Raw genomic sequence first — 16868 nt, forward strand, 5'->3', positions numbered from 1 at the left:
TTAAATAAGCAGGGTGACAATATACAACCCTGACGTACTCCTTTTCCTATTTGGAACCAGTCTGTTGTTCCACGTCCAGTTCTAACTGTTGCTTCCTGACCTGCATACAGGTTTCTCAAGAGGTAGGTCAGGTGGTCTGGTATTCCCATCTCTTTCAGAATGTTCCACAGTTTATTGTGATCCACACAGTCAAAGGCTTTGGCATAGTCAATAAAGCAGAAATAGATGTTATTAGTTTGTTATTAGTTACAGTAGCCGTAGCAAACTAATATGTGTTTAGTATATTTGCATTTAGTCGCTGATGTATGTGTGTGCTCAGTTGTGTCTGACTCTTTTGTGACCCCATGGACTGGAGCCTGACAGGTTCCTCTGTCCATGGAATTTTTCCAGCGTGAATATTGGAATGGGTTGCCATGTCCTTCTCCAGGAGATCTTCCCAACTCGAATTAAAACCACATCTCCTGCTTCTCTTGCATTTGCACCTGTTTTCTTTACCACTAGTGCTACCTGGGAAGCCGTCATTGATATAGTTGTATTTAAATATACCATGTTGTCATTTGTTTGCTATTTAAGGGTTTTTGTTTATTTTCAGTTATTTTTATTTTCCAGTCTTACCTCAGATTAAATGGATATTTCTAATTATTCTATTTATTTACACTATTGATTGCTTTAACCTTTTGGGGTGTGTTGTTTGTTTGAGCTTCTTGGACCTAAAATTTGAAATTTTTAATCAAAATTTGACAAAATTCACAATTTTTCATTCAAACATAATTTTCTCCTTCATTTTGTCTCTTATTCTTCTTGGATTCTAATTCTAAATATATTTGATGGCTTGATATTATTTTATGTCAATCTCTTATTTATCTCAGTCATTTTCCTCTTTTATTTTAAGAGTGTATAATTTCAAAGACCTTGATTGTCATTTGTCTTTTTTCTGATGCCTGTAATCGGCTACTGAGCCCTGCCAATGAACAGTTAATAAGGTATACCAAACTTTTCATTTCTGGAATGTCCATTATTTGTTGTTGTTGTTGTTCTATCATCATGACAATGTTTTCCATTCGTCTTAAAATATGTTTATATTTTTTATTCGTTTATATATGTTTATGTATGACTTCAAAACCAGAGTCATCATGATGTTCATAATTATTGACTTTTTTCCTTGAACTCTGATCAGATTTTTCAGCTTCTTTACATGACTTGTATTTGTTTTTATTGTATGCTGAAAATTTTAATAATACACTAGAAAATCTAGATGCTCTTATATAGGGTCTTAAGATAATTCTTTGAGGGCAGTTAAATTATTGGCAGATATTTTGATCTCTCAGGCCTAGTTTAATTATTTAAAAAAGTCTCTTCCAGGTTTTGCTTTTAGACAGAGGACATGGCCTTTACTGAAGGAAATGACTCGTGCTCTTAATGCATAGGCTTTCTGGGGCCTCACATAAATGTATGACATATCCAGTGAAATCTCCCCTCTGTGGCTAGTCCGTCCCTTCAACATCCCCCCACCCTGAGTCACAATGGGTATCTCAGTCCCAAATTTGCCTCCTGCAGGACTTAGAAGCTAGTTCTGTGTATGCATGGAGCAGCCCTCGGTGAAAATGCCTCCTAAGTCCCTCCTCTAACTTTTCAGTGCTTCTCTGGGCTGCTCCTTACTTTCTACACAAATCCTTGCCATTTCAGCAATTCTCAAATTGCAGTAACTTCAGCAGCTCCAAGCTATAACCTGTCTCTGGACATTCTTTTTAGAATCACAATCCTTGTGCCTTAGCAGGAAAAGTGCCTCTCATCAAAGATTCCAGCTAAATGTGGGACTTGATTCATGGGAATCTCTCAAGGATGACAAGCATGTACTACTTAGCACACATATTAAAAGACTGCTGCCTCATAGACTTTGTCCAATTTTATCATTGTTTATGGTGAAACAATGATAAGAGCTTCCCTGATACCTCAGTTGATAAAGTATCTGCCTGCAATTCAGGAGACCTGGGTTCGACCCTTGGGCTGGGAAAATCCCCTGGAAAAGGGAAAGGTTACCCACTCTAGTATTCTGGCCTGGAGAATTCCATGGACTGTATAGTCCATGGGGTTACAAAGAGTTGGACACGACTGATCAACTTCCACTTTCACTTTATGGTGAAAACATACTGGAGAAATAAATGACAACCCAATCCAATATTTTTGCTGGGATAATCCCAAGGACAGAGGAACCTGGCAGGTTATGTCCCTAGGGTTCCAAAGGGTCAGACACATGCAGGCACATGCACGCATGTTGAAAAAAAGCCTAATATCAATAATTCCACTGTGGCCAAACCCAGAAGTCCCTATGAAAGAGATTATATCCTACAGAAATGCCTTATATTTTTGGTCTGCTATGGAACACTTCCCAGTTTCCTATAGTTATATTTTCTAAGTATTATATTTGGTTATTTCAATGGTATTTTGAAACAAAGGAGAAATAAATGTGTTTGCTCAGTCCACTGTCATGAATTTGAACCCCTAAGACATTACTTTTAACATCCACTAGGCATATTTTTGTACTGTGTTTTATTATATTTTATACCTATCATATCTCATTTCTTGTGCTTTGAGTCTCTATTCAAATATTTTGGATGAATGGTATTTCATAAAAAAATATGTGTTCTCAGAAGGAGATGTTTTTAGTAATGTCCTTCTTATGTGATTTACTAGGAACAACTTCAAGGATGAAAATAGGAAAATAAAAAATGTCATTGAAGACTCTTCTCCAAATCTAAAAATCCCAAAGAAGAAAAAGTTGCTGAAGGAAAAAATAAATTACTAGCATTTTATTAAAATTCTTATAGAGTGTAGTTTTTCTCTCCTTTTTATTTATCTATTTCTTTACAAATGGTATGTCTTTCAGTCCTTATATTTACTGGCAAAAACATTTACAAAAACAAAACACTTTTCTAAACATTACCCCACACGTTATCAAATTTGAATCCAGATCAGGAGTACTCCAGGGTCTATTTTGTTTTCCCTATAATATTCTGACTTTCTAGAATCATGACCTTTCTTGCTAGTGTTCTGCAAACACTCTTTCAACTTTGCTCTTGTCAGTCATACTAGTCCTTTTAAAGATTCTTTTCACTAGCAGTCTTAAGAAATAAATTTATGGACCCAAAAATAATCTTTGAAAGTTTTCCTTTTTCTGCTATTAACAAAACAATAGTCTTTTTATTTCAGAAAGACACTCAAAACTATTTGGTTCTGAAAGCTCTCCCTGGTTGAGAAAGAGTAGACCTCCTCTGTTATGGGAATTAACATATGAAGATAGTGTTCTTAGTAACTGCATAGGGCGGTTTGTTACTTTTCAAGAAGCACATATATTATAGCTTAAAAAATAGAATAGAAATTCTATATATTGTTTTTAAACAAAGTTTTGTACAAAGCTAAGACTCTGTATAAAGCTAGAAAAATTATTTTTTTATAATCCCATTGGTATTTCTGATGTTTGGAACTTTTTGTTAGTTTAAATATATAGTGTATATTTTTTTAAGTAATAAAGGATAAAGAATATAGGCAGTAAAATTTACACAACCTTATTAAATTCTAGAATATCCACTCTGGCTAACTGAACAGAAATGAGAATAGTGAAAGAGAACTCAGTTTAAAATGAACATATTTGAAAAAAAATAAATAAATAAAATGAACATATTTGATAATAAAATATAAACATAATAATATGAGCTGCTTTTAATTGAGGCTTTAGCTAATTAGGAACTTAATATTAGTTATAAAAATATCACTTCTAAGAAGATGACTTTTTCAGAAATGGTAATGATTATTTTTAAAATGGAAATTGTTTCCCTTTTAAAATGGAAAATATTTTCTTATAGTGAAGCTCCTACTAAATTCTGATGATATCAATATTTTTAGAGTAAATCATTTTACTGTCAAACAGCATATAGTTGATTAAACAAAGGGAAAAAGAGAAAAAAAGAGCATGAAACAAAACCTCTCAATAGTCAGGCTACCACCAATTGCTTTCTTGTCTAATTTGAATTACGTAGCAGCTAATCATAGTTTGACGATGTCTTACCATCAAAGCATTTCATGAAATTATCCCATTACAATGTTTTTCTCAGAGGCAAAATTAACATGGATGACAGTTTATTTGACATGTTTCCTTTTCTTCTAGTGCCATTGCCAATTAAACAAGTTGTACAAGATTTTGATATTCACTTTTGTTCATTATTTATACAATTGTGGTCTCTGATTTTTTTTTTTCTTTTTCAACTTTCAACTTCTTAGTCAGAAATGAAAATAGTACCAACCTTGATAAACTCTTTAACCTTATTTTCTGAGGTAGTTTTCTCTAACACGTAATGGGTAGTAGTTGTTAATACGAGCCACTGTTTTCAAATTTGGCTTTGGTAATTTTTGATTTTCCTTTCACCATGCATATGTGAGGCAAAGAACTTAAGAATCCTGAGAAATCATACAGGGAAAAAATGTTTCAAGTGAATCTAGAGTTTCTCTTTTTTCAAACTTCTGAATCTCAGTTTCAATGTTTTTTAATTTAAAAATATGGTTGCATAATTGAAAGAAGAATTATTTTATAGGAAAATAAAAAATATTTTCTCATGAACTTTTAGTACTTTAATGGTCTTCCCTGGCTCAATGGTAAAGAATCTGCCTGCAATGCAGGAATTACAGTGTGTCAAATCCCTGAGTGGGAAAGCTTCCCTGAAGGCAGAAATGGCAGCCCACTCCAGTATTCTTACCTGGAGTATCCCGTGGACAGAGGAGACTGGTGGACTACAGTCCAAAGGGTTGAAAAGAGTCAGACACGACTAGCACATTCTCTCTTAATACTTTAATAAATTCAGAACATTCACTTCACCACCAACTAAATGATAGGTGCTCAGCTGTGTCTGACTCTTTGTGATCCCATGGACTGTACCCCCACCAGACTCCTCTGTCCATGTGATTCTTCAGGCAAGAATACTGGAGTGGGTTATCATTCCCTTTTCCAAGGGATCTTCCTGACCTAGGGATCGAACCTGGGTCTCCTGCCTTGCAGGCAGATTTTTTACTGTCTAAGTGACTGAGGTTGTGGATACCCATTAAATGGGAGCATATAATTTCAAGCCACATGCAACTTGTTATTGTAAGACTTGTTCTTGCCTTTAATTTACCCTCTCATCCTGCCATTTCTTTTTCTTTCTTTTCTTCTTTTTCAGAAAGTTTTTCACTCTCTTTCTTCATGTATCTGTTCAAAATGTTGACTTTACCTTAACCTCCTCTCTGATACTCAATCCACCATCATGGCTCGACAAACTTTTCCTGTAAAGGATTAGGCTGCATACAGTGCAGGCTTTGCAGGCTTTTTGGTCTCTGTGGCCAACAATTCCACTGCAGTGTGAATGCAGACACAGATAACACATAAATAGACAGCTGTGACTGTATCCCAATGAGAACAGGTGATGTGCCAGAGTCAGCCCTCAGGGTGTAATTCGCTGTTCCTGCACTAGACCTTTGGAATAAAAGCTTTCTGAAGGTATGGGTTTTGTCTGTTTTCCTCACTGTTCTAATCACAATTCCTAAGAGTGTCTTGTATATAATAGGTTTCCCAGAAATATTTGAACCTGTTAAATATCACAGAGCAGAAAACTTTTTGCTACATACAATATTATGATTTGGAAAACACTTGGATTGTGTACAAATCAAAGCTTTCCTAAGTAATTATGTGGCTTGATGATGAACTACTCTGTCTGGAATGATAGAGCAGGTTCACATTTTCAATTGAATCAGTGTCACTCTTGATTTTATTGTGAAATTGGTCAAAATAAACAGATTTTCTGGGCTAATTCCTGGAGAGACTTTTATACAGTGATGTGCTCTTTGCTGTGTTTGAATTGCATGCTCTTGTCACACTGAGTTATTTCCAGACATAGATTTTCAGTCTTTTATCATGTTTGGGTTAGTGATCTTATTAACTCAATAGTCTTGCCATTTTGCCTGTCTTTTGAGTCACTCTTTTGATGGCATATTTTCACCTCAGTCAATGAGTATAATCTATCAGTGTTTGGTTGCTTGAAGCTATTTTCCTTAATACCAAACTTTTTACTCATCTTCATACGTCAACACATTGCACAATGGAAAGCAGAGGCAAAAATTATTTCAGAAAATGGAGCCAACATCTATGGAATACCCAAGCAACTGAACCCCAGAGAACTCTCTGTTGCCAACAGGGTTTTATATAGGTGTAACTGCTCTCTCATGATCACTTATCATAAAGCAAGAGACAATTGGGCCAAGGTAGCCTCTTGCCTGCTTTTGTGTACCAAAAAAAAAAAGTAGAATTGAACAAATAAGAGAAAAAACACAAACGGAAAAACCAATATCACAGCTGGAAGGCAACTTTAAAGAAAAATGATGCTCATTGCTATCCTGCCAGTAGCTGGCAAAGTAGTTCTTATAAAACATATTTAATGTTTACAACCACTTGGAGGCTGGGAATAGAGTAATACTTCGAAAATATGTTTAATATTTTGAACCACTCAGTGGCCAAGAAGTAGCTTCTGCTACCATGTATTAAATGCTTAAAGTCATTTGGTGGTTAGGGGGGAAAAAAAAGTACTTCTTGTTAATTTTTAACATTTATGGCTGATCAGTGGCTGCTAAAGCAGCGATCAATTCAGGACTGTTTATTTTTCAGGCCACACTGTGCTGTTACTAAAACAATTCACATGCTTCTTTCAAGGCCACCCAAACATTGTCAGTTGTGTTACCTTTGCAACTGTACTGCTAATAAAAAAATTTTTAAAAAAAGGAATCAAACACAGGGATAAAATGCTCCGAGAACACACAGCCACAACATCTGATGTCCGTGAAAATGGTTCTGCCGTGCTGTGTGCTGTGGACACTTCACCACTTACACCAGACAGATAAACAGGCCTTGTTCAATGTCATCAGATGTGTCAAAGCCGCTCGACACATTGCAAGGCAAGAGTGTCATCTGATAATTGTTGTTTCTTACAAATCAACAGCTTGTCTTCACACATTAACGGAAAAGAGCACTCTCCACCAAAGTAAATGTAAATTGGGATAGAGAGTCTATTAGGTTCTTATATAGGCTTGGCACAGTTTGAACAAAAGACAATAGTAAATATTGAGCTCATGTGTCACAGGGAGGGACTACATAGCAGGAGCAGTAAGATCACTAGCTGAGACCTCTACAAGTTAGGCATTCTCCTGCTAGTATCCTAAGAATGATCATCACATTATTAACAGGATCTTCCCCCATTTATTGACTGCATTTTTTTTTCCCCCAGGCATTGGGATCAGTGCTAAACATCCATTTCCTCCTTTACTGCTGGCAGTATACCTCTGGGAATAGGGTATTTTTATTCTTCATTTGTCAGAAAGGACAGCAAATCAAAATGAGGTCAAATAACCTATGCGAACCTCACAACGAGGAAATGGTAGACAGGGATGTGAACACTTAACAAGCTCACTGCCCACCTACTACGTGTCTAGAATACACTACAGCAGAGTTCTGTCCTCTTTCTCTCTGTAGAAATCTCTTTTCGTTGACTGTGACTAGAAAAGATCTATTCTAATATGGAAAATAATGTTTTCCAAAAATCAGCATATTTATTTCAGGTTCTGATCTTATCAGCTATTTCCTAGGTCAGCTTTGGCCTCTCATATCACAACTCCTGGTGACTCAGAAAATAAACAATCTGCCTGCAATGCAGATTGAACCCAAGGTTCGATCCCTGGGTCAGGAAGATCCCCTGGAGAAGGGAATGGCAACCCACTCCAATATTCTTGCCTGGAGAATCCCAGGGTCACAAAGAACTGGACATGGCTGAGTGACTTTCACTCACTCATAACAAATTATAAATTAAATGCAAAACAAATGAAGGGTCCCTGATTTAGTTGTTGTTAATGGTTTTTCCCGTGGTCATGTATGGATGTGAGAGTTGGACTGTGAAGAAAGCTGATCGCCAAAGAATCAATGCTTTTGAACAGTGGTGTTGGAGAAGACTCTTGAGAGTCCCTTATATTGCAAGGAGATCCAACCAGTCCATTCTAAAGGAGATCAATCCTGGATGTTCATTGGAAGGACTGATGCTAAAGCTGAAACTGCAATACTTTGGCCACCTCATGCGACGAGTTGACTCACTGGAAAAGACTCTGATGCTGGGAAAGGTTGGGGGCGGGAGGAGAAGGGGACGACGGAGAATGAGATGGCTGGATGGCATCACTGACTCTGTGGACATGAGTTTGAGTGAACTCCTGGAGTTGGTGATGGACAGGGAGGCCTGGCGTGCTGTGATTCATGGGGTCGCGGAGAGTCAGACACGACTGAGCGACTGAACTGAACTGAACTGAACTGAACACATTTGGAATATACAACTTAGAGGTAAGCACTTCTTATAAGCACCTTAAATCCTTTTAAGAATCAGAAAAAGCCATTTCCTCTTTACGCATCTTCTAGAATAATTCAGTCCTAAATGAAGCTCAACATTCAGAAAACGAAGATCATGGCATCTGGTCCCATCACTTCATGGGAAATAGATGGGGAAACAGTGGAAACAGTGTCAGACTTTATTTCTTTTGGGCTCCAAAATCACTTCGGATGCTGATTGCAGCCATGAAATTAAAAGACGCTTGCTCCTTGGAAGGAAAGTTATGACCAGCCTAGATAGCATATTAAGAAGCAGAGACATTACTTTGCCAACAAAGGTCCGTCTAGTCAAGGCTATGGTTCCATGGTCATGTATGGATGTGAGAGTTGGACTGTGAAGAAAGCTGATCGCCGAAGAATTGATGCTTTTGAACTGTGGTGTTGGAGAAGACTCTTGAGAGTCCCTTGGACTGCAAGGAAATCCAACAAGTCTATTCTAAAGGAGATCAATTCTGGGCGTTCATTGGAAGGACTGATGCTGAAGCTGAAACTCCAATACTTTGGTCACCTCATGCGACAAGTTGACTCACTGGAAAAGAGTCTGATGCTGGGAGGGATTGGGGGTAGGAGGAGACGGGGACGGCAGAGAATGAGATGGCTGGATGGAATCACCGACTCAATGGACATGAGTTTGAGTGAACTCCGGGAGTTGGTGATGGACAGGGAGGCCTGGTGTGCTGTGATTCATGGGGTCGCGGAGAGTCGGATACGACTGAGCGACTGAACTGAACTGAACTGAAAGCCTTTTGTGCTGGCAGAGATATGCTACTGCTGAGGGGCTACAGCAACCAGATCAAAGTACCTAAGCCAGATCCGAATGAGGGAGGTGTCCACAAAGAAGGGCTAGCAAGGGGAATCAGGGATCGATTAGCATGAGTAAGGCATCCACATGTGGGAAATATGGCCTGTGTGGGGACTCAGAGCCCTAACGAGGTGAACAAAACCTTCACCCACAGTGGAGGAGACAAGATGATAGAAAGAGTGAAGACCTTCAAAGCTGGGGTCACATAGCACCTGCAAGGTGTCTTCAGGGGTCATGACTATTAAAGACTGGGCTTGATCGAACAAGAAAATGTATTAAGGATAGAACAGCCAGACTTCTCACTCTTGCAAAAGAGAGTTATAAAAGGATTAAAAACAAACAAACCTGGAATAAATGGTGGCATTAGATTGAAGTTGAAGGTACTAGAGCATAATCATGGTTTTCAACATCTGCACAGTGATGGAGAAATAAATATTTTGTAGCTCAGCTGGTTAAGAATCTGCCTGTGATGCAGGAGACCCCAGTTTGACTCTGGGGTTGCAAAAATCCCCTGGAGGAGAGCATGGCAACCTACTCCAGTATTCTTGCCTAGAGAATCCCTGTGGACAGAGGAGCTTGACAGGCTACAGTCCATGGGGTCACAAAGAGTCAGACATGACTGAATGACTAAACACAGCACACACATGTACATGTGCATAGATTTACTGTTTAGCTGTGCCCACTTAAAGAGACTGGGAATGATAATATTCAATTAAGAAAGAGCACATAGAAACCAGATTTTTGCTTCTAAATATTATTCTCCATAAAGGTGAGAAGAGAACTTCTTGAAAAAATAGCTTTCTTCTTGACTAAGGCAGCAAACATGCAAAACAAGTCCCAAACATATTTTTGAGCCAGAAGGTAAGGAAGTATTCAACTAATTAAGGATGATATTAAAAGCACATAGAAATTAGTTTAGTGAAGATTTCATTGGCCACAGCTAAAAAAATTGCAAGATTAAATATTTACCAATAAATTAGAATCAATTTAATAAAATAAGAAATCTTGAGACCATAGAGATACAGATACAAATTACTAGATGGATACTTTGAAATATGATGATGACTAGGTTATTTGTCGAGTTTTAAAATTCCTTTTAACAAATTATGCAATAATTACAGGAAAGAGAGCAATTTTACAGTGGAATCAGCATCTAATATAGACAACCTTTACATACACGTCAGTTAAGCCTTCCTTCAGTAGTCACATCTTCATCTAGTCCCATTTCCTTGAGTGTGGAATGGGCTTATCAAATTGATTCTTAAAAAATACATAGACTATGGCAGAAATAATAGGATATCAGGTCTTCCATGTGACACAGAAGTAAAGATTCCACCTACAATGCAGGAGATGCAAGAGACACAGGTTCAGTCCCTGGAGAGGAAATGGCAGTCCACTCCAGTATTCTTGCTTGGAAAATTCCATGGACAGGGGAGTTGGTCCGACTATATGGTTCATGGGGTCGCACAGAGTCAGAAATGACTGAGCACACACTCACAGTAGGATATCAATTCCAAGATAGCAACCACATGAGGGCCTTAGTAGCATTTCCTGACAGGAGAATCTTCAGAGGAGACCATATTCCTGATAACTAGCTTGACATGAAATCCACAAAAGACTTTGCAACAGAGACACTCAGCCAAATCCATGCCCCAGACAAGAGATAATATATGTTTGTAGTTTTATAGTTTTGAGTCTCTAAACCATTGGGTAATTTGTTACACAGTAGTAGATAATACCAATTTCATACCTGGCAGTGAGGTGTTGCCACAACAAATACTTAAAATGTGGAAATGCTTGTGTAGTCAGACAGTGGGCTTTGAGGAGAATGTATCAGTACAAAGTGCCTTGAACACATGGTTTATTGAATCATCATTCACTTGCAAGTGAGGAAGCTGTAAATGAGGGCTTGCAAGAAAGTAAGAACCTCTTACTGGGAACTAGAGGAAGGATCATTGTTATTCTGTAGCAGAAATTTAGCAAAACTGCTGCCTGCATTTATTTGAACAATAGAAAATATATTTAGTGACTTTTAAACAAAAACCTATCCAGGTCTTGCTGCTTTTGAAGGTTCCTGGTCTTTCCACGTGGCAAAGGACACTAAAATTAAGAGGTGACTTCCAAGCAAAGTTTAAATCCAGGACATTGACCTGGAACATTTTACCGTATAAGACATTATGGAGACAATTGATGAAGCTTGAATAGAGTCTAAAGATTCGATTGTAATAATACATTAATGTTAATTTCCTTATTTTGATAAATGTATTTTTGTTGTGTAAGGAGAATGTCTTTATTTGTAGAAAACAGGCAAAATTCTTCCTCCAGTCTCAAAATCCATGATAGTTTCCCTGTTCATTCTATACCACTCGAGCTGCGCTACGTGCTCATGGCTGGCACATATATAAAATATTGCTTTACCATTTTATGTATGTCTGTCTGTGACACTTCTGTGAAAGCAAGGAAGTATGGAGATTTATGCTTTAAAATAATAATAATGGTGTAATAAATTGTGTAAATAAATAATGGTATAAGAAAACATTACATTTTAACTGTACTCAGAGTCTTCACTATTTCTTTCTTAGAGCTGGACTATTAAGTATGACCATGTAGAAAATATCCTCTGTTTAAAAACCTACCAACCAAGGCTTAAGCAGTACGTGAACCGTGAACTTCCAGATGTTCAAACTGGATGTAAAAAAGGCAGAGGAACAAGAAATTAAATCGCCAATAGCTGTTAGATCAGAGATAAGGCAAGAGACTTCCAGAAAAATGTCTACTTCTGCTTTATTGACTACGCCAAACCCTTTGTGTGAACCACAACAAAGTGTGGAAAACTCTTCAAGAGATGGGAATACCTGACCACTATACTTGCCTCCTGAGAAATCTGTATGCAGGTCAAGAAGTAACAGTTAGAACCAGACATGGAACAATGGACTGATTCCAAATTGGGAAAGGAGTACATCAAGGCTGGATATTGTCACCCTGCTTATTTAACTTAGATGTAGAGAACGTCATGCGAAATTCAGGGCTAGATGAAGCACAAGCTGGAATCAAGATTGCCAGGAGAAATATCAATAACCTCAGAAACACAGATGACACCACCCTTATGGGAGAAAGAGAAGAGGAACTAAAGAGTCACCTGATTAAAGTGAAAAAGGAGAGTGAAAAAGTTGGCTTAAAACTCAACATTCAGAAAACTAAGATCATGGTATCCGGCCCCACCACTTCATGGGAAATAGATGGGGAAACAATGGAAACAGTGACAGACTTTATTTTTCTGGGCTCCAAAATCACTGCAGATGGTGATTGCAGCCATGAAATTAAAAGATGCTTACTCCTTGGAAGGAAAGTTATGACTAACCTAGACAGCATATTAAAATGCAGAGATGTTACTTTGCTAACAAAGGTCCGTCTAGTTAAAGCTATGGTTTTTCCAGTAGTCATGTATGGATGTGAGAGTTGGACTAGAAAGAAGGCTGAATACTGAAGAACTGATTCTTTTGAACTGTGGTGTTGGAGAAGACTCTTGAGAGTCCCTTGGATTGCAAGGAGATCAAACCATTCAATTTTAAAGAAAATCAATCCTGAATATTCATTGGAAGGACCGATGCTAAAGTTGAAACTTCAATACTTTGGTCACCTGATGCAAAGTATAGACTCACTGAAAAGACCCTGATGCTGGGAAAAATTGAAGGCAGGAGGAGAAGGGGAAGACAGAGGATGAGATGGTTGGATGGCATCACCAACTCGATGGACATGAGTTTGAGCAAGCTCTGGGAGTTGATGATGGACAGGTTAGCCTGGCATGCTGCAGTCCATGGGGTTGCAAGGAGTCAGACAGGACTGAGCGACTGAACTGACTGAACTGAATAACCTACCAAAAACTCCATCAACATTTTCATCCTGGAATTTATCCCCAAACCTCATGTAAAACAGAATGCAATTCATTAAAAAAAAAAATCCAAGGGGGTGCATGCTATTTATTTTTTGTGAAGCCAACAGTGTAATTCCTTGAGATGTATACTATTTTACTTAATTCTTTATAAACATTTTTAAACTCAGTGAATAAGAAATACTTATTCCTCTGATTTTTTTCTGATGCATGCAACACCATCCTCTAATTATATAATAATACAGTAATATAATATTCATACCAAAGTCTCTACAAGCACAGCTGAGATTAAAAACTAAATTTAAAACTTCCAAAGAAATTTTAGAAACCACTAACCCTAGAAAAAGGATATAATTGATTGCACTAACTTTGTTATAAAGAACCTGGGAGGCATTCCTACTTTCTGATCCATAAGAGTTTTCATAGAAAAATAAAGATGAAATAGTAAATGATACTGCATGTAATTATCATAATGGTTAAAGAAAATAGAAAATGCAAATTTCCGTTAGTTCACTTGGCCCCTAACTATTGCTCAGGAACTGGTAGGTCTTACTTCATCAATTATGATTCACAATTAACATTTATAACATATGCCAGAGGGTCCTGGTTACGAATAAACCACTCAGTGGCTTAAAAATGGCTGAGCTCAGGTTGAAGAAGAAAATACAGGTATAAATATGAATTTAAATATCTTAAACCTGTCAGCACTCTAGGAAAAGTAACTGAAACTGATGCAAAAATCATCAGATATTAAAGAGGGCACATTACTGTAATTCATTGCTACTCCAGTGATCTTACAGAATTAAGACCACATTCATAACATCCAAAATTGTCTCCAAGGAAAAACTTTGAGTTGGAGAATACCTGGATCGTAAAGTAATTTCCTTAGGTCAGAGTAAAGGCACTTTATCTGTGAATATTACTTCCAAAGCATATTAGATGTAGCACAAGTTAGTGACAAAGTGACCTTTCTCTTAAACAATTCATCAGTTCACTAGAATTTTCTTTGACTTTGGGGAACTAAATATATTCCGTAGTCTTAGAAGTCTTAAATACCAATTTCCCTCCAAAATTTCTACCATCCTGCTCACCACTATCCTCCCTTTGTAGAGTTATGAGTTTTATAATTTTCACATTTGTTAATTTTTATTCCAGGTTTAATTGTTCATCATATCTTCAGATGTAAAATCCATTATTGCTAAATCGGCATTTGCCTAATAGATTTTTTCTTGACCTTTTATATCACAATTAAGCTATCTTTTTGTTGTCCAATCTTTCAGTCGTGTCCTACTCTTTGTGACTCTTTGTAGCCCTCCAGGTTTCTCTGTCCATGGGGTTATCCAGGCAAGAATACTAGAGTGGATCATCATTCCCTACTCCAGGGGATCTTCCCAACCCAGGGATCGAACCCATGTCTCCTGTATTGGCAGGTGGGTCCTTTACTTCTGAGCCACTGGGGGAGCCAAAATGAATGTTAACTTGAATATTTTCTGACTATCTGTTGAGAACAAAACATTATATTGAGAGATAGAAGAGTAAGCCAAAATTCCCTGATTAAAGAAATCTGAAATCTGCTTGCTCCCGTGTATGGAAGTGGAGCAGATTAGGCTGATTGGAGAAGGAATGATATTACCTCTCATTGATACAATTTGCTTAGATATATATTTTTTTAATTGACTGTGTCTTTTATTAAAAATGAAATAGGAGCATTCTCGATTATTGGGAAAGGGTAGTTGTTTCCCAGAGAACACCTCAAGCGTGGATATGCAAAGCCAACTGTGAGATTTTTCACCATAGCTACATTGTCCAATACACCATAGTCAGTTCTATCTGGTCTTGACTGCATATTATTTTAATAGTCCAAGGAAAATGACACAGAGGCAGGGATTTCCTAAAAGGGATGTAGCAAAAGTAAACAGAGGGGAAAAAAATGGGACAATTAGAGCAGTAAGCCATTTCCCAGTGCTAAGGAGGATATGCTTGGGAATGGAGTTCAGGTGCTATAGGGACAAAACTGTGATATAGATGCAGCAGGGTTTTTTTTTTTTTTTTTTTGGTCAAGTTAAAGCTGAAACAACAACTCTCACAAAACTAACCAGGTCCTTTCTTAATAGGTGTATTTGGGTTATATGTATATGTAGGATTCTGGGAGATGGCAAAAGTAGTGCCTGATAGTTTTTCAATTTCTAATATTTAATATGTAAATGGTGTTTATACTTTTTAGTATTTATCTGAAAATGGCATTTTATGTAAACACAATCCAAGAATACTTGGGTGAACTCATAGCATATTATACTGTTCCACATTCAAAAGAAATACTCCTCTGTTATTTAAAAAAAACAACTATATTTTAAAAGAAGGGTGCATTGAAAATCAGTTTAGGTATTTACAGAAGTCTCTTGAATAACCAGTGAGAAATGTTGGCTATGGTATATGTCAAAGCATTTTAAAGAACCTGTTCTTCCATGGATCTTTCTGATAACTCATGGTGGCGCAGCAAACTCTGTCTCACCCCAGTGCCAAATCTGGACCTCTCAGTTCTCTTACTAACCTACCCTTTGCTTGAATTTCCGGATTTATTTCTCTCTTCAGGCACTAGCCGAAAATTCTTTATATAAAGGTTCAGCTCTTCAACCCTATCCTTTCTCCTAATTGGGATAACAAAAGACCTAATGGATTATCTAATAAGACAGAATTTTCTAATACTGCAGAGGGATGTGTCTATTTGCTTTAAGGATGCTGTTTCAGTACTAAAGAGTAATTAACAGTCATGAATTCATGTAAATACTTCCAATTTACATGAAGTAAGCACCAGGTTAAAGTATTTATGTACTGGATTTCATTGTCTTCTTAAAAGCCATACTTTGTCTCAAAGTACTATCTTCATTTTTCCCCCCACCCTTCATTTTTCTACTTGTACTTATTTCAAAGTGCAAATTTATAAACCGCTGTCCATATTTTCAGGGACTATTTTCTAATCAGACATTTTCCAAACTGTATTTCTAAATCTCTAGCAATCATAGCATAGCATAAAAGAAGCAGTTAAAAAAAAAGTAGCCCTAAGTATGCACACAAAAGTTTAAAATCGAAGTGAACTCTGAGCTGATTTCTTAGGTCAAGGAGATAAAATGGTCTTTGAATGCCTGATAAGGTCACAGACATAATTTCCAGTGCATTTATGGTAAATCCATGTGACAACTCCTACAGCCACTAACCTGTGTCTGCCTTCAGGGTACCCTGTACAATCTTCTTTGCATGTCTGGGATGGTTGAGGGGGCAGCAGGAGCCTTCTGAGAAACGTCAGACTTAGGAAATATTAGCAGTGGCTCACATAGAACATTTCCAGTTGAAACTAGAAGTGATGAGGAGCTTTATCTTACAAATGTGCTAGAAACCAGAAGTTACTATGAAATAAATTCAGGGATTGGCTGTGGTGACTGGGCAATAAAAGTTATAATTAAAAATTGTCATTAAAGCTGGAATCCTTAACTCATTGGCCCTAAAATACATATTATAGGACTTTGTGAATTTTGGTTGTTGTTGTTCAGTTGCTAAGTCGTGTCTAACTTTGTGTGACCCCTATGAACTGGAGCACACCAGGCTTCCCTGTCCTTCACTATCTCCCGAGTTTGCTCAAACTGTGCTAAAATAGTCTACTGAATCAGTGATGCCATCCTTTGGGAATTTAGGTAGTAAAATTTATATTATATTTAAATTGTTAAGAATTA

At 37.3% G+C, this 16868-nt stretch overlaps 1 protein-coding gene across 2 annotated transcripts in view; it reads right to left on the reverse strand.

Moving 5' to 3' along the window:
• CDH12 (cadherin 12) overlaps positions 1-16868 on the reverse strand; it is a 322134-nt gene that overhangs the window by 208717 nt on the left and 96549 nt on the right. The gene's annotated exons all lie outside the window — the stretch shown is intronic.

Source organism: Moschus berezovskii, chromosome 18 (genome assembly GCF_049115385.1).
Source record: "Moschus berezovskii isolate FMDL1 chromosome 18, NW_MosBer_1.0, whole genome shotgun sequence".
Taxonomy (NCBI): domain Eukaryota; kingdom Metazoa; phylum Chordata; class Mammalia; order Artiodactyla; family Moschidae; genus Moschus; species Moschus berezovskii.